We start from the raw sequence: 26,804 nt of genomic DNA, 5'->3' as shown, positions 1-26,804 counted from the left end.
GAAGAGCTCTTGGATCATGTGACCCAGGCAGGTATGACCCTAGCCCTGAGTAGCATCCTGCCTTCGCCAAGAATGATACCACAGTATAAGGACAAAATGATTGACTTCAACAATTGGCTAAGATTCTGGTGTCATTCAAAGGGGATCCAGTATTTGTCTGCCTGGGAAGACATGATCGACAAACCATGATGCTTTGCCAGAGATGGTCTGCACCTGTCAGTCCTGGGATTCAGGTTACTGGCTAAAGCTCTTGCCATCCCTATAGTGCCTTTTTTAGGCAAGGTTCAAAGGATAAAACCACCACCGTAACAAATAGAAGCAGGCAAAATCTGAAGGTAATGCTACTCAATGCTAGAAGTCTAAACCTCAAAATGCACTCTCTCGAGGCACTCCTAAAAATGGAGAACATTGATATCTGTGCAGTAACCAAGACCTGGTTCAAGGCTCCAGAGAGCACCCCTGCAATACTAGGCTACAATTCTTACCACACTTTTCGGCCACAAAACCAGGACCGAAACACTAAAGGTGGAGGAGTGTCCATATTCACCAAGGATATTCACACCTCCAGGCTAGTTGCCCAAAACATTGCATCTGAAATTCTCCAGGTGCAACTAACACTAGGTAAGACTGCAATCCAAATTGTAGCTTGCTACAGATCCACATCCATGCCCCAAGATTCTCACTTTACCTTTCTAAACATACTGGAAAATATTAAGATACAACCAAACACCCTAATACTGGGTGATTTCAACTACCCTGCCATTAATTGGGAAAACTACTCAGGTACCAACTCCTTTTCCCAACGGTTCTTGGAATTCATAAATTCCAACGCCCTGGATCAACTAATCCATTGTCCCACCAGGGGCTCCAATATCCTAGACCTGGTCATTACCAACATGGGAGATAGATGCTCCACACCAGTGGTCACCCCCTCATTGGTCAGGTCTGACCATAAGCAAATCACCCTTGACATCCACATACCACCCCCACCCCCCAGTAAGGAAACCTCCTTAAAAAACTTCTCCAAAGCCAACTTTAAGCTACTGAAGTCAGAAGTGACAAACTTGACAACACCCATGCAGACGGGATCTGGACATTTGACTGCAGAATCCTACACTAAGGCACTGTACGAGCACATCCACTCATGCATGAATCATGCCATCCCAAATAGAACCAAGATGCTCTTCTCCAAAAAAAGGAAGCCAATCTGGTGGTCCCCTGCTATAAACAAACTATACAACAGAAGGAAGAAACTGTTGCAAAAAAGAGGAAAATCCCAGGATGCAAAAAACTCCCTCACCAGCCTCAGTAAGAAGCTGAGATCTCTCATAAAATCCTCAAAAGCTAGTTATGAAAATAAAATTGCCAAAGATTCCAAAGACAACCACAAGGCATTTTATAGTTATGTCAAGAATCTAAATGGCAATGCTCAGATCTGCTCTGAGTTACAACAGAATGGCATTAAATATACTGATCCCAAGGATATTGCCAATATCCTGGCAGATCGATTTAGTGCCAACTTCACCCCACTCTCACCCCCTAAAGGGCCCATCTCAATATCAAAAGACTGCCAAATTCTGATAATCATGACCACACAGGTAGAAACTGCACTCTCCAAAGCTAAGAATACAGCATCCGTGGGACCAGATGACATCCCAGGCTGTGTACTACAAGAACTACAAAATGAACTGGCACCTCACCTAAGTGTGATGCTTAATCATAGCCTCACCTCAGGCTTTGTGCATACTGAGTGGCGCACAGCTACAGTTATCCCGCTCCACAAGGGAGGATCCACCTTGGATCCCGGGAACTACCGTCCCATCAGTCTGACAAGCCTGATTTGCAAGGGCATGGAACGCATTATCATGGAACTTAAAAACAAAGACATTGGCAACCTTCAAACACTAGACCCCACCCAGTTTGGGTTTGTGAAGGGCCGATCTTTTCTCCTGAATCTGATTGACTTCTTCGAATCAGTCTCCAGAGCTGTGGACGAGAGTAAGGCAGTCCACACAGCCTATCTGGACCTCGCCAAGGCCTTTGACACCATCCCCCACTCTGGAATCATAGATAAACTTACTAAGCTGGACATAAATCCCTACGTCACTCGATGGGTTGCTAACTGGCTTACTGACAGTACCCAGACAGTAAAAGTAGCCGACTCCAAATCCAGCTCCAGACAAGTGACAAGTGGAGTACCTCAGGATTCAGTCCTTGGACCACTCTTGTTTGGCATCTATGTCTCTGAAGTACAGGCCAACACTAAGGGACTCTGGCTAACAAAGTTTGTAGATGACTGCAAACTGGGAGCCATTATTGAATCCCCAAATGATGTGGATATTCTACAAAAGGGCCTTACAGAAACAGATGCCTGGTGCCAGTGCCACGGGCTCAAGCTCAATGCCAAGAAATGTATAGTTATCCCCTTTGGAAAAAAACATGTACCCATGAATTACCACATAGATGGCAGGACACTAAACATTGAAAGTGTGATGAGAGACTTAGGGACACAGGTGGACAGTGGTCTCACTTTTGATAACCACATTGCCACAACAGTCAGGAAATCCTTCTATGCAGCACACCTCATCACTAAAGGCTTTTCATCCAGAAAAAAGGAGGTCATTGTCCCACTGTACTCATCCCTCATTAAACCAATTATAGAGTATAATTCCCAGTTTGGTATGTACCTCGCAAGACATCTGCAACAGCTTGAAAGGCCACAGAAATACCTCACTAAAAGAATCAAAGGCCTAAAGCAGATGCCATATACTGACTGTCTAAAAAAAATGCAGCTATACTCTGTGGCATATCATCTACTCAGAGGTAATCTCTGCTTAACATACAAGGCCATGTCAAACCCTTAGCTGTTGGACATGCTCCACTTAAAGAAATCCCAATCCCTCAGAGCCACACACTCCAGGGATCTAAACCTTGTCATCACAATGAACAAAACATGCTGGAGTGATAGGTTTCTGACCCAGAGACTCCCCATACTCTGGAATAGACTTCCCATACATATCAAGCAGAGCACCTCTTTGGCCCTCTTCAAAAGGAACCTTGATGATTGGATGGGAGATAGGAAATTCACCCCAGGGATCATGTCAATCACCCTGCTAGACAGGGGCCTGGAGAAGTAAATATTGCGGGAAGAAATATCCAGGGAATTGTTATGGCTAGGCTTGCATAGGCCCTAGGGCCGATAGCCTATTACCAACCTATAAACCTATAAACTATGATGCATTCCACCTGCTGGCTACATAATTTGTTCTCGATTGCTTATATTCTGGTATTTTACTTCTTTTTTCCCTTCCCATCTCCTCCCCTTTTAAGCCATGAGGCAGCCGCACAAACCTGGTGCCCAACTGTTAACAGTCCTGCTATTTCCGTTTTTTTTTTTTTTTCCAAGTGTGTGCCATGAAAACCCATTTAGCTAATGTAAACAGGGAGAAATGGCCCTCACCTGGGCATGAACACTCTCTTCATTTCATGGAATAAACTCATACAACCTCAAACACACCCCCTTGCTTAGCTGTGCTTAGCTAAGCTTATCTCTGTGCCATAGGGCTCCAATGTGCTTACAATATACCTGACACAGCCCCTTTTCATGTCTTTTGCTCCTCCTAGTTACACTATCATGCTATAGCACTTTCACAGTTAGGTGTAGTTTGGGACTTAGACGATTTTTGTGATTCAGTACATTTCCCCTCATTTGCATACCCCACTGCCTTAGTCGATAGTTACTGTACTAACATGGAGCCTTTCCCCTTGACAACCAGTGTTCCCTGGAATTGTTTTGATTTTGCATGCCATAGACTATAATGGCAAAATGCAGATTTCCCCTATAATTGAGTTTTGACATTTTTTTTTATTTTCAGCAGGATCCTGTTTGTGCACCGTTGCCCTCTGCTTAAACGGCTGAGATCGGCGAACAAAAATAACTTTAATTTTTATAAAAAAAGAATTAGTTTTCCATGCCAATGGCCATATATTTGGCCATTGGTATGCCTAAACACTATAATACATGCTTTTTTGGGAGCTGTCATGCCTCTATTTTGTTATTTGCAGAAATGTATTTCGTTAGTAACCGAATACATTTCTGCAAATAACACTGTTCTTGCATGGATACTTGCCTGCATTGTGAATGGCTAATTAACCTCATTTGCATGATTTTCACCAGCAAATGAGGTAATTAGCATTCTTCAGTCATATCCATGCAGGAACAGTGTAGGCACGCTTGTGCATGTCAGATCAGCTGTTTGCTGGATCGCTCGGCGGCCATATTCCATGCAGGAATGGCTACATTCTCCCTGCATGGAATTTTAAGCTTATTGAATCCTGGGGCTTGTCTTAATAAGCATGGAGAATCTGTGCTACAAAGAACATTTTGTGAAGATGTGTTAAGCAAAAAACTTCTTTCAAAGGAATTTGCAAGTTATCAAAAAGAAATCTGAAAATTAACCATTTGTTAGAGTTTTAGAAGTGAAAAAACTTGATGACATGAGGTCTGAAATGCCTTGGACTTTGCAAGACAAGGTGGAACGACAGACATTTAGAAAGATATATTGAAAACTAAGGGGTAAGATGTGGTATTTGGGATTCATAACAGTGCAGAGAGCAATATTTTGTCAGAAAAAAAATTTAAAGTGTTGGATCTGTTCAGCAATGAAGAAAAAACTGCAGTGTTAACCTTCTTTGCTTACTTGGTTACAAAAGTAGCTCAGAAAACACTGAAATGTCATTACGAAAGTAGAACTTTCAGTTTTTTTCTTAGTTATTCTTAAAGTAGTGAATTTTTTTACTGAAAACATACAAATCTGAAAAAGAAATCCACAATCTGAAGAAAAACACAGCATGTATACTAAATACTAAATATATCACACTGTTAAAGAGTCATCTTAGAGATTGTATAGAGCCATAGTAATGATATTCTGCATGACTATGTTGATTTGTCTACAGCCTTAAGAATTTACTAGGATGCTGATAAAATCTACAGCATTGTAAGTCATGCATTCTCTAAAAAAATATATGTGTAGCACTCAGAAATAAAGTTGGGCAGGAAATATAAAGCCTAGGAAGACCATGTCAGTGTGTACACCTATCCAAACAAACATCAGCAGGGTCACCTTTGCAAGAAACATAAAATAATTTATTAGTAACTGGATAAGCGCTTACAGAAAACAATTTCCTTAATCAGATCCTACCATTAACTGACACGCATATAACTATATATACTACTTTTAAAATGTCATAAGCCAATCAGTAGAATTCAAATGTCCCATGCAAGTTCCTGGAGAATCACAAAACAGATGTCATTTCCTGATACATCATAACCCATTCTCAAAACAAATAAAAATACACATATGTGAAAACACACACTAAAATATATAATAAATAAAAGCATATAGGACATAACCATAACACATAAAAATTGTGTAAAACTTCATACATGTATTTAACATAACCAGATCATAGTCTTTGAGCTTTCAGCACAGGTTTTAAAGGAATAAAAGCATTTTCTACAGAAGGGTCTTTGGTTCCTGCAGTGCTGTGTTTTGCTGTTATACACTGTGTACACCTAGCCAAAACTTTTTCATATTCAAAGATAGACATGACACGGTTATGGGAGTCCAGGGAGAGGTATAAGCTAATTAGCCATGTGTTCTTACCGAGTCAATTGTGTCAGTGAAGGCAAATATGAACTGAGCAATTCATACAATCACTTAGCAGCATTTAAACCTGGCTTTTTCTACAGAAGGGTCTTTGGTTCCTGTAGTGCTGTGTTTTGTTGTTATACAGTGTGTACACCTAGCCAAACCTTTTTCATATTCAAAGATAGGCATTACACGGTTATAGGAGTCCAGGGAAAGGCATACGCTAAGTAGCTATGTGTTCTCACCGAGTCAACTGTGTCAGCGAAGGCAACTATGAACTGAGCAATCCATGCAATCACTTAGCAGCATAGATTAGCATGGCTACTCCTTAAATGTCACTGTAATGAACATGCCCAACATGTCACATTCATCCATTACAGCTTAAGTAAGCTCTGGGAAGTTTAATTGTAAGGTGAGGTTGGGAGATCTGTGCATGAATGTATGCAAGGGACTGCATGTGTGAGTGTGCATCTGCCTTGGTGGTAGTGTTATGGGAGCTAAGGAGATGTGTGTGTGTGTGTGTGTGTGTGTGTGTGTGTGTGTGTGTGTGTGTGTGTGTGTGTGTGTGTGTGTGTGGCTGAGATTCCTCCACATACCCCTAGACTAGCAAGCAGTCTACAACATTCGGTGGGAAGAACACCAGCAAACAGGGATTAATTCTTAGTTCTTGTGCCCTAATGGCACTTTAGCAGTGCTGGGATTGGGCTCCACCAGGAACTGCATTTACTTTTTGTGTCCTAATTGCAAGTTATCTTTACAGGGATTGAGGGTTGGGGAAACACTAGATACCAGGGATTGCTCGGCAATTCTCAAGCCTTAACAATGCTGTAAAAGAAAAGGGACAGAGTGTGGGAGGAGCAATAGATATCAGAGAGATGTTTAAATATAATTAAAAAAAAACAGAGGTGGAAAAGGGATTTAAACTATCCATCCTTGACACGTGAATACCCCCCCCCCCCGCATGAGCCTGCTGCACTAACTGATACATTAAGCAATGCCTGTAGCATGTCACAAGGGATGGGAAATGTTAGACATACATTATGCCCTAGCATGAAATTATTGAAGGATATGAAGTGTTAAGCCTGAACGTTTGGTAACTTGAACTGACTGTAATCATCCCTGAAGTACATGGGCAGGGGAAAAATAAACATCTTAGATAACATGAGATCAGGAAGTGGTATGGGATCAGTGGTTTGTGTATATCTGTGTTTTACTATGTGTTTCTTTATGCAATCACGACTGGAGGGGGTGCTTATGCTACCCTGATTTTGCTGCTAGCACTGTTATCTACCAAAGGAAGTGGTGATTTGCACTTCATGATATAAAAACTGATTCAGAGACATGCAAATTAGCTTATAATGAGGTCTTTTCTCATTGCTACTAATTTGTCTCTGGATAATAAAATTCTCCATCATGGTAATAGGGCTTTTTTGCTGTGGCCCACTAGGAATCATTATGAACCTATGGGTATGTGTCTTTAAAAAGCAGCTTGTGCAAGCAGTTTTGCTAGAAGATTTGCCTGCACCACAGGAAACTCCTTTGCAAATAGGCTTCTTCCTGTCACACAAAGGGATTTTTTTTTTATTTATTAATTTAGTTAGTTAGTAACTTAGTTATAAAAATATTATGATGAGAAAAATATTATCAAGGCATGGGGATTCCTGCGCTGCTATGTTTGACAGCTTTAGATTGTATGTGGTTATACCCCAACAGATTGTTCTTTTGGACCAGTGCATCCATGATGTTGTGTCTTTGAAATACTTTTGATCAAGCAGAGCATGCTTTGCGTTTGTACACCATGCACACAGTCTTGAGGCTTTATAGTGGCATAAGACTGCATACTGTGTCATACCGCATTGTGCAACATGTTTTATGAATCACAAAGGGTTTTGTTCAAAGTACTAGCCATGTTTGTACTAGCCATGTTTTTATACACAATATACAATGAATAGCACCATAAGAAATAATAATGTCAAGTTAAATATGAGTTAATGTAAAATCAGTCACAAGTCTAAAATACATCATTCCTTTTCTAACATTAGAGGACCTAAAATCTAATTTCCCAAAAATCAAGAAGTTGTGCAGATTCCAAGTCAAGAAGACAAGCTGGCATTAAAGAGCCCTTTAGGAAATATGCAGTCATTCTTCAAGTCACCTGCAAATTTGTAGAGGATGTTACCTAATCTGTAAAAGTATGATCTGAAATTGATAAACAGACCAGATAAGGAAACAGAGCATGTATGCTGAGCAACATAGAATAGAAGCTGAAAAAGTGCAGGAAGAACTAGATATTTTGAAGGATAGAGTGCAGTTAATAATGAGCAAAGAAAAAATACTGACACAGACTTAAGAGATGCAGCTAACAGAAGCTGTTATACTAAAGTACTGGCCTGACAAGAAGACAGCAGCATGGAAAGAAATTCACTCATTTTTTTTTGTGAAAGAAACAAGCTGTGTGTAAGGGATGATATTCAAAGCTGACAAAAAAATCCAATTCCAGTGAGAAAATGAATGCTCAGGGAGATACAGAAGTCACATCTGGGAATTAAAATTGCAAAGAAAGAGCAAAAGACACAGCATTTTAGTCAGGTGGACTATCTCGTATTTGTCACATTTTCTGTGCTATGTCATCTGCAGGGTTCACTGTAACAACAAACCAAGTGAAGAAATGCTAGTATTCAAATAAATGAAGTGCTTCATCTGTGTAGATTAATATTCTAATTTTCTTTAAATAGTCTAATTGACAGGTTGACAAATGCAGATATGATACTGAGAAAAGGATATATGATTTTGTCAGATCTGACAAGGGCCACACCACATGGCAGGAATTCAATTGTACATGAATTGGAATTAATTGAAATATTGTCCAATCCAACTGAGTAGTTAGTGATGGTGAGTTGCATTACATAATTTAATTTTAAAAATAATTACAACTCATTATCATTTCAAAACTCATGAAGCAAGTCATCAATAAGTCTAAATAAAATAATCAAAGCCACAAATATAGTTGGGTGAATGTTATGGCTGCCCTGGGTACAAGGTACTAGGAAATATGTTTAGCAGTTGCTGATGTGCCACAAATGGAAAACTTGCATTCATTTAAGAAGTTGCAGATGATATTGTGGCTTCTTAAATGAATGCATTTAGAAGTTACGGCTAAGTGATTATAACAGCTATTTGCTATCTTTGCTACGGATACTAACACATTATGCTATAGTGTATTTTATAAAAAAAAACATTTTTTTAAGGAAGGACTATAATTGCTGTTGTTATATAATAAATCCAAGAGAGCAGTGTCTCACAGTATTCCCCTCAACCTATGGTACATGATCTTAATGTTAGAATATGTAAATAGCAGGGGTGTGGGAGGTATATTTTGCCAACAATGACATCTGCTGTTTTCTCTCTAATTTTCAGAATGTTATGGGGAGGGAAAATCTCAATTATGGCAGAGATCTTTTAACTCTGATGCATTAAACTTTTTAAATTGACATAGTATCTGCATAATGAAGAAAAGCTAAAAATTATATCTGTAATAAGATTTCATAATTTGTAAGATTAACATTTTAAAGAATTCACGACTAAGGTACAATAATCGTCATGCAGAAGAACAAACAGTGCTCATAAACAGAACAGGTCAACTGGATTGTTTTTTTTTTTTTTTTTTGCATTTACTAATATATTTATTTATTTGCTAATATTTAAGGTAGACTATTTGGACCCTTTTATCAGTCATGATCTTGGTATACAGTAGGGTAGAAAAAGAATAATTGACACAAAAAGTAGTTTGCTGTTAAGTTTGTAGATAAATTACATGTGCTGTTATTCTCCAACCTACACAGCTGGGCATGCTCAGTTTCTTCACTACCTTCACACAAATGTTCATTCTGTTAAAGGTGAAGCTTGCCATCTCTGGACAAAGCAAGTGTTAGGCAACCCATTTGCTCCTGCTCGTGGAGCACAATCAACCAATCTATTTCTCTCAGGCAAGAAGTAGGTGAAGAGAATAGATCAATGTCAATTCCCGTTGAGTAACCTTTCATCTCTCCCATCTTAGAGTTTTGAACCCCTGTAAGAAGTCTCTGTTGACCACTAGCACTGTGGTACTTTCAGAACCATGCATACTACATGACGTCTTGGCTTGCAGTTAGACCACATGGTAGCTTGTGCTCAGCAGGCTCATACTCCACAGATATGACATGTGTCACTCAAGAGGCAAGTCACAGCTTTCTTCATCATCCATGACAGAAAAGCTGACAACATTATACTTACTTCCATCCTTCTAGCCCACTCCCCTCAGCAAGCATGCCACTAATGAATAATCTGAGTCAAAGTCAAGGTCTCACCCACTGTGCTGTAGGTCTGGACTCTCACACAAACATTTTCAATTATACAAAATTATAAAGTACACATTATGTTCATATGGATTACCATTGATTTTATTCTTTACAGTACATTGTAGATAAGTGCCACTGGTTACTATTTTAACTATGATGAGCTGTTAAAACTGATTAACTGATTCTATGCTAGATTTTCATTAAACCAGGCATGATTAATTAACTTTCACTAAGTATTTTTAAGATGGGTTAACTGAATAAGTACCTAATATGCATATGATATTTAAAGAACTTGAATATGTTTTATTTTATTTTTTGTGGGGTTAGAAAACAATCGCCAGTGTACTCAGAAAGCCAGAACTGGAACCAAAGGCTGCAAAAACTTGATAAAAGATCTTGTAAAAACATATATAAGGACTGATGAGCAACATCCAACTAGGAGATTGAAGGATTCTCTATAGATTCATAAAAGAGAAGCTTGAATATCCCATCAAGCAGTGATTCTTATCCCTAGTGTAAAACATGGCTACTCTGATTTCTGTGGTTCCTCTATCTCTAATATATTTCTCTCTCTCAATATGACTAGAAAAATAAGGTTTTGCTCTACTTCCTCTCAAGGACTCAATTTCACATAGTCCCTCATTGAGATCATGAGAACTATATCCGCGATGTTTAAGCCTATCCTTTAAATCATTTAACTCAGCATTAAAACCTCTTTCTGTATTGTTCAGTCTTGATGCACGCATCCCTTGACCCTTAACTACATTCCTGAACACATAATTGGGGTGCATGCTGCTTCTATGAAGCAGGGTATTCCTATAACACTCTTTCTTATGCACACCAGTATCAAATGAGCCATCTCTTGATCTTTCCACACATATATCAAGAAAATAATTTTTTTTTTCGCTATTAATAAACATGCATTATATAATAGATTATATGATAGTTTCATTGCATTTATTATTAGTTGATGTACGAATTGGTGATCATATAGATAGTTTATTTATTTAAATTTATTTATGTGCTAGGAATACATTATAGATTTTAATATGATCTGCAATTGCAATGTTGTTTAAGGAAATGACGTTTCTTTTTGTGATTGGTTGTTTTGTTTTTAAATAATCCTTGTACTCAGTCTGCTTGATGGTCTGATGAAGCAAATATGTGAAAGTGCTTACCGACTGAGTGCACTAATAAAATCGATTGGTTGTTTTTACATTTTGAAGTGTTTATACATAAAAGTATGAGTTGCTTGATTACATTGTGTTGGAACCCGCATGGTTGCTGCAGCTGAACTGTTCATTTTGATTTATATATATATGTGTGTGTGTGTGTGTGTGTGTGTGTGTGTGTGTGTGTGTGTGTGTGTGTACACACAATACCCACACATGGAAGTGCACGCATGTATAAAAACACACATACACGCCCACACAAAGTACACAAATGTATAAACACACACACACACACACACACACACACACACACACACACACACACACACACACACACACACACACACACACACACACACACACACACACACACATGCACGCATGTGCACACGCGCGCACATACACGCACTCAAATATAAACATATACATATAGATGCATCTGTGTCTGTGCATCTGTGTGTATGTGCGTCTGTGTGTGTGTACATCACGCAGCATATTTTCAACTTAGAAAGAACTCATATATGTAAGATATAACGCTAGCTGCTAGAGGTTTAAGCAAAACAACCAAAACAAAAGTTCACACACTGTATTATATACATTATAGTGAACCACCACAAAAAGTCACACAAACTGAAACAATATTATAAAAAAATCTATATCATACACTTTGAAGATTAACTTCCATCTATGAATAGTTACCCTGACTAAGGGAAATAGTATCTATATAAATGAAAGGAAGATTTGTTACATCATGTGTTATCCACATAGAGCTCAAACTCCAAAGAAAACAGACAAACCACTAAATAAAACCAAAAAGGCAAAAAAAATGGAAAAAAAACATTTTTTGTATGTCAGTGCTTTCGTCAAGTTTAATAACTCAACTTTTTCAGACAAACAGAACACCCATATCAGTTACACTTAAATACCAAATACAAAATCACATGATCAAAGGTAAAAGTAACATGACCAAGCAATTTTTAAAGTGACCACATTATTATTCTGAGAAAATGTTTTGAACACATACGAAATTTAAAATACATTTGATATACCATATACCCTCTGAAAAACATTCAGCATCCTCATTTTTTAAAACATACACAACCAAAATATACAAAAAAATGAAAAACTATTCAATGAGTCAATCTTTTCAATTTCAGCATGCAGAGTATACAACACAGATGATTTAATCCTGGTTGATTATATTAATGTGTTCTAATTTGCCAAATTAACTTGCGCTGCTCAAGTCTTAGGGCATGGGAACCTCCCCTTTCATCATACTCAACTTGATCTATCACTCTGAATAAAAATGAGTGGTCTGGCTAATTGGTCACATGTTTAACTAACGCACTTTCCAACCTCCCTTTTCTAATATTATATAGGTCTCCATACAAACGCTCTCTTAATTTACAGTCAGTCTTGGCTATGTAAAAACTAGGACAAAATCAGCAATGGGCTAAATACACCACTCTACTGGAATTACAGTTGTACTTGCCCTTACAAGTATACGTTCTCCCTTTCAGTGTGTATGTATAACCTACATCCATATGCTTACAATAGGCACGGGTCTCACATTTAAACATACCTTGTTGCCTTGTCAGTCCCAAATTTTTAAATTCTAATACCCCTTCAGGTTTTGAGTTTTACTAAAAATAAATTTAGGGTTAGCACCTAGTTTAATCACTAATGCTATTACACTCCCATTCTTAATCAAGACCAGTTTAATGTTGCCAGCATCAATATTATAAGGGGTTATAACTGTCACTTTGTTGGATATCATCACTCATTGTACCCCAATTTTCCATCATACATTGTCTACCCCCAAGATAGCTTTGAAATAACGTGCATTCCTTTTAATTTGAACTTCATTCACCAATTCTTCAAGTAAACAAAGAAAAAACCTCTGGTATTCCACCACAGCAAAAATCCACCACAATAAATTCCTGTGTCAAACAGCAAGCAAATTTAATGGAAAAAAGTAAAAACAGCATTAAAATTCCATAGTGATAAAACAATAAGCACTTTCGGCTATTTAGCCTTCTTCAGATCGTTATCTTTTGGTAGCAATGCTTAATATTTATACTAAAAATTAACCAATAAGGTTTAAAATCAATTGACTTCTAAACCAATCATGTCAATTCATTCTTAGTCTTTATTAGAATATCCAGTATTCTTTCTTTGCACTACTAAGTAGCCAATAGATATGATTTAAAATTGGCGCCAAAAATATGCTAATGTACTATGTTGGCCCATCCTGCTTCAGCTATATGCTAATATGCACTTCTCTGCCTAGTTTTTTTACTGGCTATAAGTGCCGAATGTATCATTCCAATGGATTTAGTTTTGCATAGTTTCCCTGTTTCCACTTTGCTTCCATCCAGTGGCCAAAGTGTAATACTAGTTTTTTAAAGATTTTTCAGAAGCATTTATTTCCATTATTTTTATTACTGCATGGCTTCCCTATTTCCACTTTGCTGCCACCCAGTGGCCAAAGTGTAATACTAGCTTTTTTAAAAATTTTTTTTCAAAAGCATTTGTTTTATTTTTCTTTGTCATATATGAACTTACTATGATTAACTTTAACTAGCAGGTCACCTTTCTGGAATTTTTATATATGATCTTCTTTAACAGTTATCTGCTTTTCCATATATACGAAACAATTCTTATTTATAACTACCAAACTATTAAAATATTACTGACACAGCCAAAAGCATGGTCACTATGCGAACTCTGCTTCCTTCAGCAGAAAAATGCATAACTGCACATTACAATTTTATATCCTTTTACTATATAAATAGAGAGTCCATTATTCACTAAATAATCTCTAGATATATAAATATATGAAATAACATCCCTATTCACTGCCTTGATAGAAAACAATGTACAAATATACCTGTTGCAAAACTATCACTATTATGAAACAAGAACATACACACATCCTTAGTGGAAAGCAATATTCAGATCTAAAGTACTTTCCATATCAGAATTAATAAATATTTAATAGCTGAATATTATTATACTTATTACACTTGTTATTTTGTATATGATGAACCTAACAAAACTGAAATATATACATAGTTATTATGTCATAATGTCAGCTAAAAGGAAAAATGAATGAAAATGTGAATAAATTATAAGTCTAGTGGTTCTGAGTTGTGATAGTATTCCTTCTAGTTTTTAATATGGGTTTCAATAGAACTATAATGTTTAGTCCAGGGGGACGATTTGCTCTCATGTTAATTATCCAAGATATTTCACACAGTTCAGTTCGATTATTGACGTCTCCTCCTCTATTGGTCTGGATAACAGTTTTAATTGCTTCAAAAACATTTAGACTAACAAGTCACATTCAATCATGAAATCAAAATTAGTAGTGCGCATTCTGGCTGCTCTTGCGAGCTGCCCCCTCACAAAAGATTTTGTCCTGATACCAAGGTTGAGCACTAGTAAAGTGCAAAAGGAGTCTGAATATGTCTCCTTTCTATAGATCTTCTTTATAACATCTTTTTTGTATGTCCTTAAACACCCCACATCTAATAATGCTAACCTCTCTGTATTGAATATGTGGGTGAATGTTAGAAATTCTGTTGTTCTATTACAATATTTAATACATTCAACAAATAAATCATGTCCACCCTTAAATATAATAAAAATATCATCCAAAAATCCAGTGTAGGAAAAAATGTGGTGAATAAAGAGATTATTATTAAATACAAATTCACTCTCCCAGTATGCGATAACTAAGTTAGCCAAACTGACTCCTACTGGGGACCCCATGGCTGCACCCTTTTTCTGCAAATAATATTTACCTTCAAACAAGAAGAAATTATTGCTCAAAATAATATCAAATAATTCCTGTATAAGGGAAATAGTGTTACTAACACCCCTCTTAGCTAAAAGTAGGCTCACTCATTTGATTCCTAGAAATTGCAGAATTGCAGTATACAGGTCCTTCACATCAACAGTAGCAAAGTTAAAATCAGGTTTGAAATTCAAACTACTGATGCTCCCCAAAAATGACCATGAGTCTTTACAAATGTAAGGTGCCTTCACTACATACTTCTTCAAAAAATTATCTGCAAACTTTGCTAGGGGGTATGTAATGGAATTTCTACCATTCACAATTGGCCAGAAAGAGGGATTTACCAAATCTTTGTGAATTTTCAGTATCCCGAAAATCACTGGAATCTGAGGGGCTGGTATAGAAAATAATTCAATAAATCAAGGTCAGTACGATTCTCTATAAACAATTATTTCAAGTAAATGTTAATTCTCCTATACGCTTGGTTCAGTTCATTCAAGGAAACCAAAATGTATGTGTTAGTGTTTAAGATATTGAGCATTCTCTCATTATAATCAAAAATGTTCATAAACACAAGTACCCCACCCTTTCCAGGTTTGGAAACCTGCACTCCAGTTTTTTTTAAATTTTCTAACATTTTCCATTCAGCAGGTTGTGCATTAATACAGTTCCTCTTTCTGCTCTTTTTATTACTAACAATATTCCTTAAATCTATTTTACAAATGCGCTCAAATAAATCCAATATTGACCTTGGTGGATTAAAAATACTTGGAACCCTAAATTCAGAAATTTCACAATCCTTCCCAATAAACAACAGATTCAGGTTTAACTTATGAGTGTACAGTTTCAAGTCAATCAAAGTCCTGCTCAAATCAAAATTTTTACTTGGCACAAAAGTCAAACCTTTGGACAAAAAGTCTACTAAGGTACTGTTTAATGCAAAGCTTGAATAATTAAAGATGGCAAAGTCCCATCTAATTTTTTTACAATATTCAGGGACCAATCATTTCTCCTTTCATTTGGAACCCTATATTCAGTAGTCAATTCATTTACTGCAGTGTTATAAACAAGTACCTCATCTGTTGTTACCGACTATGATTCCTCCTCTTGTTGTTGTTTCTCCCAAAGTTGTTGTTCCCCCCAAAGTTCTTTTGGGCATCATTCTGGCCCCTGTGAAAATTATGATTATTCTGGTTGTTTGGGGGATTGTAATCGCCCTGAAACTAAAAATTTGATTTTTAATTCTTTCACTTCATTGCATTTTATTTAAATGTATATAAGTAGTTTTCTTTCTGTAACCTGGCATGGCTGGGATGCTAATCACCTGTAGAGGCAGTAAAGCACATATACACACAGACACATACATATATACACACACACACACACACACACACACACACACACACACACACACACACACACACACACACACACACACACACACACACACACACACACATACTGCAAAGAAAAAGTTGACAGCCAAACGGCTACCATTGTAATTTCAACATCAGTACATTGCTACAGGAACTGTAGACATGCATATGTCCTAAAAGACTGTTCTCTCAAGTATAACCTCTGTTTATAAACATATCTTTGCACTAAGCATGACCATCACCATCTAGACAGCTATCGGATGACACACATGACACAAGAAGTTAAATGTACTTAGAGCCATGGATGTTAAACTGCACAGCCATGTAAATAGCATCATGAAATGCAGGCAGCCACAGAAGGAATTCAGGCAACCCTGTGAACCATAATACCTCATTATAATCATTAAATCCTTGGTGAATGAGCATTTTTATCACTGATTTTAGTTGTATATGTATCCAAGTGTACAACACAGCTATGCGTTTCAGATTGTTGGGTTGTCATGCAAAATGTGACACTACTACAACGGCGAGGGTGTTAGACACAATTTAAGAGAATGCATAGCTGTTATCCAATGTCTGCATTGTGGTGCCACTGCTATCTGCAATTGTACCTCATTGTGGCCTGTGGCTCTGGTTACGTACCTGCATGTGATGTCTAATTTATTCACGCAGTCTGTGTACCAGATAATGAAGAGCATGCACCACTACTGTTAGATGGTACTCATATGATAGCCAGAATACAGTTACATAACCTCATTTCTATACTCAACAAATTATTGCATGGTATCTCTCATTCTATCATGCATGATGACAAGGTTACACAGCACACCAATTATGATACTGGTGTTTTCAGTATAATATGCCATACTCTAATTCAATAGATGTTTATTGGAATGTACCAACGTAAGTATAGGGAAGGAAAGAGCTTGCATATCCAGCATGTAATATTCCACCTTGCTTGTCACTGCAATCATTCTGCCACCAGCAGTTCACAGTTCTTCAGTGTTTTTGCCGAGTCCATTTCACTGATACATTATAGGCTACAGTCTCCTCCATCTACAAGGACTTCCACTTCTCAAAACAAACCATTACACGTAGATTCCTTCTGTGGTTATGCATCTTCTAAACTACACTACCTATGAGGTTTTAGCTATTTTAGCTATTATTAGCTATTAGCCATGGGCTACATGGGCATCTTTGCAGGGTGCTGGAATGTGTGGGTGTACTGTGTCCTTTGAAACCAATGCCATATCCTAGTTGTTGGTTGCTCCATTAAATGACATAATATCTGGTGATGATACACATACAACTGCCGCCCACTGATATGTCATATGGCCTTCCTGTATATATATATATATATATATATATATATATATATGGTTCCCCTTTATAATCTTGAGATACTGAAAGCTCGAATTCCAGTATTTCGAAACTATAAGGTCAGACAGCCCACAATCCCGAAACACACAAACACGAAAAACTGAAATCCCGAACATTCACAAACAATACACCACACAACATGCACAGCATTCAACCCACAACACACAAACTACACAATCCTACATTACATCTATGCAGGGGGGCAAACCCCCCCTGCACCCTCCATGTGGGGGGGCTGCACCCTCCACACCCCCTACTTATACATATCCCAAAAGATGAACCTGATTTTCTGGCAGAGAAAATACAGTAGCACTACAATAAATATAAGATTTAAACCAAGCTTTGCATATTCACCACATAAAGAGGGTAAAATCTTGATTTAATGGTACAATAACAAAAAATAAAAATGAAATGAAACATTACAGTTGCTAATAAAACAATGATAAGCACTTTCAGGTATTATAACACTTCTTCAGATCTACTAACATAAAACATCACTGCCTATTTAAATAAAGTTTGCACCAATAATCTTTAAGAAAAAAATGGCCTGCATGTGTATCCCTTGGGCTTCAGGCTTCAGGCAAAGGCTCTTGCCACCCCCATAGTGCCTTTTTTAGGCAATACCATGAGGTCAAAACTACCAACATGAAAATTTCCCCAAAATGTAAATTAAAGGTTGTGCTGCTAAAAGATAGGAGTCTAAACATGAAATTGCACTCATTGCAAGCATTCTTAACCCAGGAAGAAGCTGACATTTCTGCAGTCACAGAAATCTGGTTCAAAATTGTGGAGAGCATCCCAGCCATACCAGGTTAATCATCCCAAAATTCATTCAGACCCCAAGCCGTGGGGAAAAAAACTAAAGGAGGTGGAGTTGTAATATATATATATATATATATATATATATATATATATATATATATATATATATATAGTATGATGCACAGGAAATACTCCAAGTGCAGTTAACAATTGATAAGACCCATATTCAAATCATAGCTAACTATAGGCCTACAACTCTGACTCAAGATACCCACTCCACCTATCTGGACTTCTTCGAATCTATCAAGATTCAACCATTTACCCTGATCCTGGGTGACTTTAACTATCCAACCATAGTTTGGAAGAAATACTCATGCTAAAACACAAGTGCCCAGAGATTCCTTGATTTCGTCAATGCAAATGCCTTGGACCAATTGGTTGACACCCCCACAAGAGATGAAAATATCTTGGACTTGGTATTAACCAATATGAGTAATCACTGCAGCATCCCTACAGTGTCATCATCCCTGGTAAGTTCCCTCCACAAAGCAGTCACTTTTGAAGTCAGCATCCCCCCCGACCCTTCCCCCAGGCTAGGGTCAAACAAAAAAAATTCTCCAAAGCTGATTACAACCTCCCGAGGGAAGGTATAAACAACTTTACAGCCTCATCCCCTCCACAGAAACTGGCACATATGTCCAAACTTATACCAAAGTACTATATGAGCATTTATATAGCTGCGTGGAATCAGGAATACCAGACAAGATGAAATCCTCATCCTCAAGGAAGAGTAAACCTGTCTGGTGTACATCTAAAATAAATAACTCTATAATAAAAGGAAAATAAAATTTCTGTCCAGGACCAAGAAGGAGCAGGTGTCTAATTGGAAGCAATCTCTCCTTAGCCTGAACAAGCAAATAAGAGCACTAGTGAAATCCTCCAAAGCAAACTTTGATTCCAAACTGGCCACATCTTCTAAAGTCAATCATAAGGCTTTCTTCACTGTGTCCAAAATCTCAAGGGAAGCATTCAGATCTGCTCAGAACTGGTGGTTAAGGACACCACATACACAAACCCTGTAGATATAGCCAACCAGCTGGCAGATAGGTTCTGTGAAAATGTCACTCCTTTGTCCCTCCCATCAGTAAAACAGGACATCCCCAGTAACTAACCTCATCCCCTTATCTCTAACGAGCAAGTCATCACTGCCCTCTCAAAGGCAAAAAAATACAGCCTCCATGGCATGTGATAACATCCCAGACTGCATCCAACATGAACTCAGGCACGTATTTGCAGAACCTTTAGGCACCCTATTCAATCAAAGCCTGAGTACCGGCTTTGTCCCAGCCAAGTGGAGGACAGCCACTGTCATCCCTTTGCACAAAGGTGAAGCATCCACTGATCCAGGAAATTATAAACCCATTAGCCTAACTAGCCTGATCTGCAAGGCCATGGAGCTGATTATCATGGACTTCATTAACATGCACATTGAAAACCTCCAGACACTTGATCACACACAATTTGGTTCTGACAAGAGGAAGTCATGCCTGTTAAATTTGGTTGACTTCTTTGAGACAGTCACCAAGGCCACAGATGAGGGGAAGATGGTGTGCACTGCCTACCTTGACCTGGCTAAGGCCTTCAATACTATTCCCCACTCAGGTATAATAGATAAACTCTCTCAACTAGGCATCAATCCATATGTTACCAGATGGGTAACAAACTGACTCACAGATAGAGCCCACGTAGTCAAAATAGGGGAAGCCACCTTAAGTAGTAGACCAGTAAAAAGTGGTGTACCCCAGGGATCAGTCTTGGGGTCTGCTGTTTGGGATATACCTCTCAGAGGTGCAGGCCAAATCTAGTGGGCTATGGCTGACCAAGTTTGCAGATGAATGCATGCTGGGTGCTGTCATCTATTCCCCTAGTGATGTGGACATCCTCCAAGACGGTCTCACCCAAACAAATGAATGGTGCCAGAAACATGGCCTCAAACTGAATACCAAAAATGCATCATCCCTTTTGGGAAGAATGACGTCCCCACAAATGATCGAATTGATAATAAGACACTAAGCATGCAATCAGTCGTGAGGGACTTGGGAACCCAGGTTGATTGCAAACTCACTTTTGATCACCGTATTGCCTCCATTGTATGGAAAGCTTTCTACATGGCCCACCTCATTAGTAAGGGCATCTCATCCTGGGACAAGGTGTTCATAACATCACTGTATTCTTCACTTTTAAGACCAGTTATTGAATACAATGCCCCCTTTGTCATATATCTCACAAAGCAGATGCAGCAGCTGGAGAGACCACAGAGATTCCTCAACTGGAGAATCCAGGGCATCAAACATTTACCCTACACAGATAGGCTAAAAGCCCTGCCTCTCTACTCTCCTGCAGACTCCTCAGAGGAGGACTCTGTCTGGCATACAAAGCTATCTCAGATCCCGCCCTGATGGCACTGCTGCATATCTACAAGTCAAGCTGCACTCGCGTAACCATCACACGAGACCTCAACCTGGTCTGTGACATCAATAGGACTTGTTGGTGGGACAGATTTGTTTCCCAGAGGCTTTCCCTTTTGTGGAATAGACTCCCTCACCACATAAAGCAGAGTACCTCATTAAACCTTTTTAAGCGCAACCCGGAAAACTGGATGGGGAACAGAAAATACACCCGTGGGATTCCACCTATGTCCCTTCTGGACAGTGGCATAGGGTGCTGACTTGTTGGAACATGGGTTAAATTCTTGGCTAGGCTTGTAAGGGCCTCAGGGCCAATAGCCTAGTAACTTGCTATGAGCTTATGATTCTATGAATTGGAATTCCTAATTATAAAGAACAGTGAAGGTTGCCTGAGACAAATTATAAGAGGTTTTCAGGTCAGCAGTGTTATAACCAAGACTAGATTTAAAAGCTTTCAGCCAAAAGATGCAAGCATCTGGACTGAGAGAAAGGTAGCGTTCATGGAAATAGAAGCATTCTAATGAATGATGAATAGGATTAAAGGAATATTGAATTTTTAGAATTAATGTTATTCTAAAACTGGAAAAAAATCTGGCCAATATGTTCTGATTTAATGAAGTTCCACTTGATGAAGTGTTTATCTCACCATGGAATGGAAGGCAGAAGGACAGCAGAAGCTTTTTATGTATTCAACAAGTATGGAGCACTTAATGTCTAATAAAACATTAAAAACACTGAGTCTGAAAGAAAGCAAGCTAAGGCTACCTGTTGGCTAATTGCTTACCTAGTCAGGTTGTTGCATAAAATTACGTGGTTGACAAATGCTTACTTGCATAAGTAAGAAACATTTAAAAATTCACTTCCTTGGTCCTACTACATTTGATCATTTCACCTGCCAGAAGTCTTCAACATATCCATCAATATTTTAAGCTTAGTAACCATGTACAAAAGTATAATTTCCTTCATGCTTATGAAGATTTATTTATTTGTCTGGACGTTTTTGCCAGATTTCATCATATTCTACTATATCCTACAGTGTTACCAGTAGTGTTTGAGCCAAGTAAAATTCCTGTAACCTCCAGGACTGTAATCAAAAAGTAAATGAGCAGATTGCAGCATTAGCAAGTAAAACATGTGGACATGAATACGAAAATGAATGAGCCTACTGAACAGGTGAAGACCATCTCCAGTGATTTAAAGCCAAATTAAAAATTGAGGTAGCCATTGCCTCATTTTGCAGCGAATGATGTACATGTAAGAGCATGCAGTATGCAGCAAAAAGGACTATTGGCATTTTTTGTGATACAACTTATTGTTTGTTTGTGTCTGTAGATGCTTGCAGGGAATGTGCTGCATTTTTCCATATCCATGTGTGGATTTTGTTTTGTGTCCTTGAAGCAGACATTTTGGATTTCATTCCAGTCACTTGTAGTACACAAGTTAACTACAGAAGCTATTTTGTTTGTTTGTTTACGGTCTCTAACATGGTTGTTATGATTGCTCAATAATTTAATCTTAACAGTTTAATAAGTGCTGCTGTATACAGAAATGGCCTCTGTTTTATGTGCAATGAAAGAGGTTTATTGCAAAATTTACCATTTCTACACTGTGTCAGAGTTAGGCTGCTGCTATTTTTCTGTAGAATGTGGAGTGCAACACTAGTCATTTTACTACTGGATGGGCTTCTTTGGAAACTAGTAAGGTCCACATAGTACATGTTCCATATTGCACCCGACATTACTGTCTACCATGTATTATTCAAAGAGTTTTTATCAGTCTGTGTAGTGGAATTCATCAGGCACAGAAGTGCTGACATTACCACAGAGCCTGTGCATGCAGCACAAATACTCATTTCACGGTCCATGCTGACATTTTCAGAAGTGCAGATCTTTCATTAAAAATGGTTACAGACCTCATTCTATTGCAGATTATTTTCTTTTTTTAATTCCAAAACATTGTTTTAGAGTCTCTCTGATAATTCATCATTGTTATGTCTTCTCAAAATGGAATTTAAGAATGGAAGTTAATCTGAACTTAAGAAATTCACTTCATGAGTCTTGCTCTCAAGGTTCATTCCTTGGCATTTCTTTGTTCAACACATGATAAAGTGGCTTTAAAAAAGATGGAGAGAGAGAGAGAGAGAGAGAGAGAGAATTTCTGAAAAAAATAAAAATAATAAATAAATAAATACATAAATACATAAATAAATAAATATTGTGGTCAAACAGGCAGAATGCGCAACTATCAGGTAATAAAGTTTTATGCTGCATCAGACAAATTAACACAATTACCCACTAGATATACCTCATAAAAGATCATTAACAAAATTCTTCCTAATACCACCAAACTCCACATAACTCATGGTTCACTGCACTTACATAACTTTAGCTTTGTACACTTCTGTACACTATGGATAGGTTATCAGAATATACTATTTGCCCATGTAAAATGCAGTCAGTATTGCCTAAACATACACAATTAGGATTGCATCTCTGATCGCAATGTGTTTATTATGTGTTTGCTTGAGAGGTGAATGTTGGTATCCATGTTGAGAGCACATAATAATAAGTTATGGTTAGAGATTCAATCATAATTCTTTGTAGTGCATGGAGACCTATTTGCTCCATGCATTACTGGTTACAGAAAAGTAGTATTAAAAAAAAAAATAAAATAAAAATGCAAAGTGTTGCGATGGCTTTAAAAGCCAGTAAACCCGTGGCAAAGTGGTTTACATCCTCAGGCATTTCTTGTCTAAGGGAAGCAGTTTGTTCCAAAATAGGAGCTGTAATGTAGCTGACAGCAGGCAAAAATGGAGTTGCAACCAAGTTATTTTGTGTTCTCCTGCTGCTGCTAACTGGCCAAGCTTTTAGTGCCAAATGTGATCTTAACAGTGCATGAGGGTACTTATCAATTGTTAAGCACCATTCTAAGCATTGTTTAGATTGGTCTCATACTAGAGTAGTGCTGAATCAGGATGTTATTTAACTGTTATTGGAGAGTAATCAAGGTGCACTATGCACTACATGCCACTTGGATATATGAAAACGCATATCCAAAGAAATCAACACTCCTTCCCTTATACAGTAAGTATTATACAATATAGTGCAGTATGGTACATGGTAAACACACACTTATATTCTCTCTCACTGCTTGCCTCCTCATCACAGATCATGTACCTATCACATACAAATTACCATACTCATATATTAAGTGAAATAACACCACCAATAGTAGAATCATGGCCCAAAATCTTCACCAAAAGATAATTAAAAGAAAAAACACAAGGGAAACAGGTTTATATCCCAGCATTTATTTATTAATGTATTTACATTTGTTGACCAGGAAAGTCCACTGGATCAGAAACCCATTTTCAGTGGAGGCCCGGAGAGAAAAGCTCCACATTGAAATTATGATGACACAGTGTTACTATTTACAGTTATACAACATAGAGAACATAAAGATTAGTTTAGCCAAATACAAATCTAAGTTAGTAATAAGCAGACTAAGGAATTTTATACAATTAGGGTAAATGACAATGTTGGATAATTCATATAAACAAAGTATACATCAGTAAATTCAGTTTTTTTTTTTTTTTTTTTTTTTTGTTTTTGAAAGAAGAGAGTGTAAAAAGGCTACAGATTATATGAGGTAAAGTTAAAAAAGACAGGTAGGAAGAAAAGCAAGTTGAAACAGCAGGACATCAGGATAGCTCTAAAGAGGTCTTTTTATTCGGGCACAAAGGCAGTTTTGGTTTTTGAGAAAGTGATTTTTAGGGTATGTTTGAAATTATTCAAAGAATCAAGTAGTATGATGGCGGGGGGGGGGGTTAAATCATTCCATAATTTTACTATGGCGTAAGAATATAAACTTTGTCCTGATTTCTTGTTGGGTTTGGAGACTCAAATAAGTTGTTTGTTAGAAGATCTTAAGTCTCTGTAGGGTGTGTAGATTTGAGTGATGTCTGAAAGTGTAGGCAGTTTTCTGGGCGGAATGTTAATTTATGAGCAATAGTGAGTTGGGTGTACCGAAGGCAATGAGGGAGTCCAGGCAATTCAGTGTCTCTATGACTTGGCAGTGGTGTGTACAGTTAGGTAGAACACAGGTAATAGCATGACTGCCATTTATTACATACAAATGTGTGAAGGTTTGTGAAAGCTGGGGAGCCATAGAGGAGGGAGGAGAGTAGGAGAGTGTTTGCTAATTTTGTTCTTGTGAGAAAATCTGTAAAGGACTTTTGCCTGTAAAGTTTGCCTAATTTAAAGTGAGTTTTATTTATTGCATTACGTATGTGTTATTCAAAGTAGAGTTTATTATCTGTGGTGACACCTGGTAGTTTAGCAAAGGTCACAACTTCTATTTCAGTCATGTTTTAGGAAAATATTTTAAAATCTTGAGGTACTGGCTTGGGTGAGATGACTAGTAATTTGGATTTTTTAGAATTCAAAAGTAATTGTGCCTCATTGAGCCAAGTTTCTATTGATGTGAATGCGTTTTGTTTTATTTTAAAGAGATATGGGAAATTGCTAGAAAAGGACATGATAGTCGGAGCATCCATGTATTGGCTGAATTAGCTCAGAAGGGAGGCTGTATGGAGATTATTTATAAATACATTGAACAGCAAGGATCCAAGAATGGAACCTTGGGAAACCCCTGTTTTAGTAATCAGGTAGCCAGATAAAGTGCTTTACCATCTCACAGATTGTTGCCTATTGTCTAGATAACCAGGTAAGGGCATGTGTGGAGCACCCTACTGTTGATAGTTGTTGTAATAACTAAGAATGTGACACTGTGTTGAAGGCTTTGGATAGGTCTAGAAAGACCACTGATGTTAAGAGACCAGGGTCCAAAGCTTTGTTCACAGTGTCATTAAAAGAAAGTAGGGCTGTGGTAGTACTATGAGCCAGGTGAAAGCCATGTTGAGTTGAGGTGAGTAGATTATTGTCAGTAAGGTGTTTCAGAAGTTGTGTTTGTACACACTTTTCTAGATAAAGATGACAAAGTGGAGACTGGACAATATTTGGATAAATAAACTGCCAAAAGTTTGCTGGAAACTCCAAATAAGGGCTCGCAACACTGATGGTAAAATGATTTATTTAACGCTCACAAACTCATACATTTTCGACACACTTCTTCTTCAGATTCAAACAATCAAATAAAAGAAAGGGCTAATATATACCCTATTCACTAATGATTTATCCAATAGAAACTGATACTTGATTAATACTTGTCCATTAAAGTCATAGAAACAAGCAAAGCTTGCTTAAATGTTAAAACCAATCCACAGATACATAGAAAAAATGATTGCCTACTTCCATAAAAAACACTTAAAATATTTAAAGTATTTAAAAACTAAACATTTTAATAAAATATAACTTGTAAAATAAGTATGAATAAAAAACATTCAATGACTCCTATTTCATTACTGGGACACAAAATTCCCTAGTGTATTGTGTTGTACAATACTGCCATCTTGTGACAAATCTAAAAAACACATAAATGAATCATAGTTTGGCAGATCTCAATTTAAGTACAGATTCGATGGACAAAAAATCATTCTTACCTGGGGGCTTAGTGGATTCTAAAACAATATGCCAAAACAATTCCCTATATTCTAATTTCGCCTCCCACATACCTCCTCTTATATCTCTGGGGACAGATTCCAAAACAAAAAAAGAAAATGTAGCCTGAGGACAAGTTGACATGTGTCTAAATAATGCATTCTTAGTATTCCGTGTTCTAACTCCATATAAATGCTCGTAAATACGACACTTTAATTTCCTCTCCATCTTCCCTACGTAAAAGGAGGTACATTGGTTACATGTGGCAATATAAACTACTCCAAAACTATTACAGTTGGAG

This window comes from Protopterus annectens, chromosome 5.part1 (genome assembly GCF_019279795.1).
Source record: "Protopterus annectens isolate FY-2018-M chromosome 5.part1, PAN1.0, whole genome shotgun sequence".
In the NCBI taxonomy this organism is placed as follows: Eukaryota; Metazoa; Chordata; order Ceratodontiformes; family Protopteridae; genus Protopterus; species Protopterus annectens.
Note: the sequence above shows the minus strand (reverse complement) of the source record.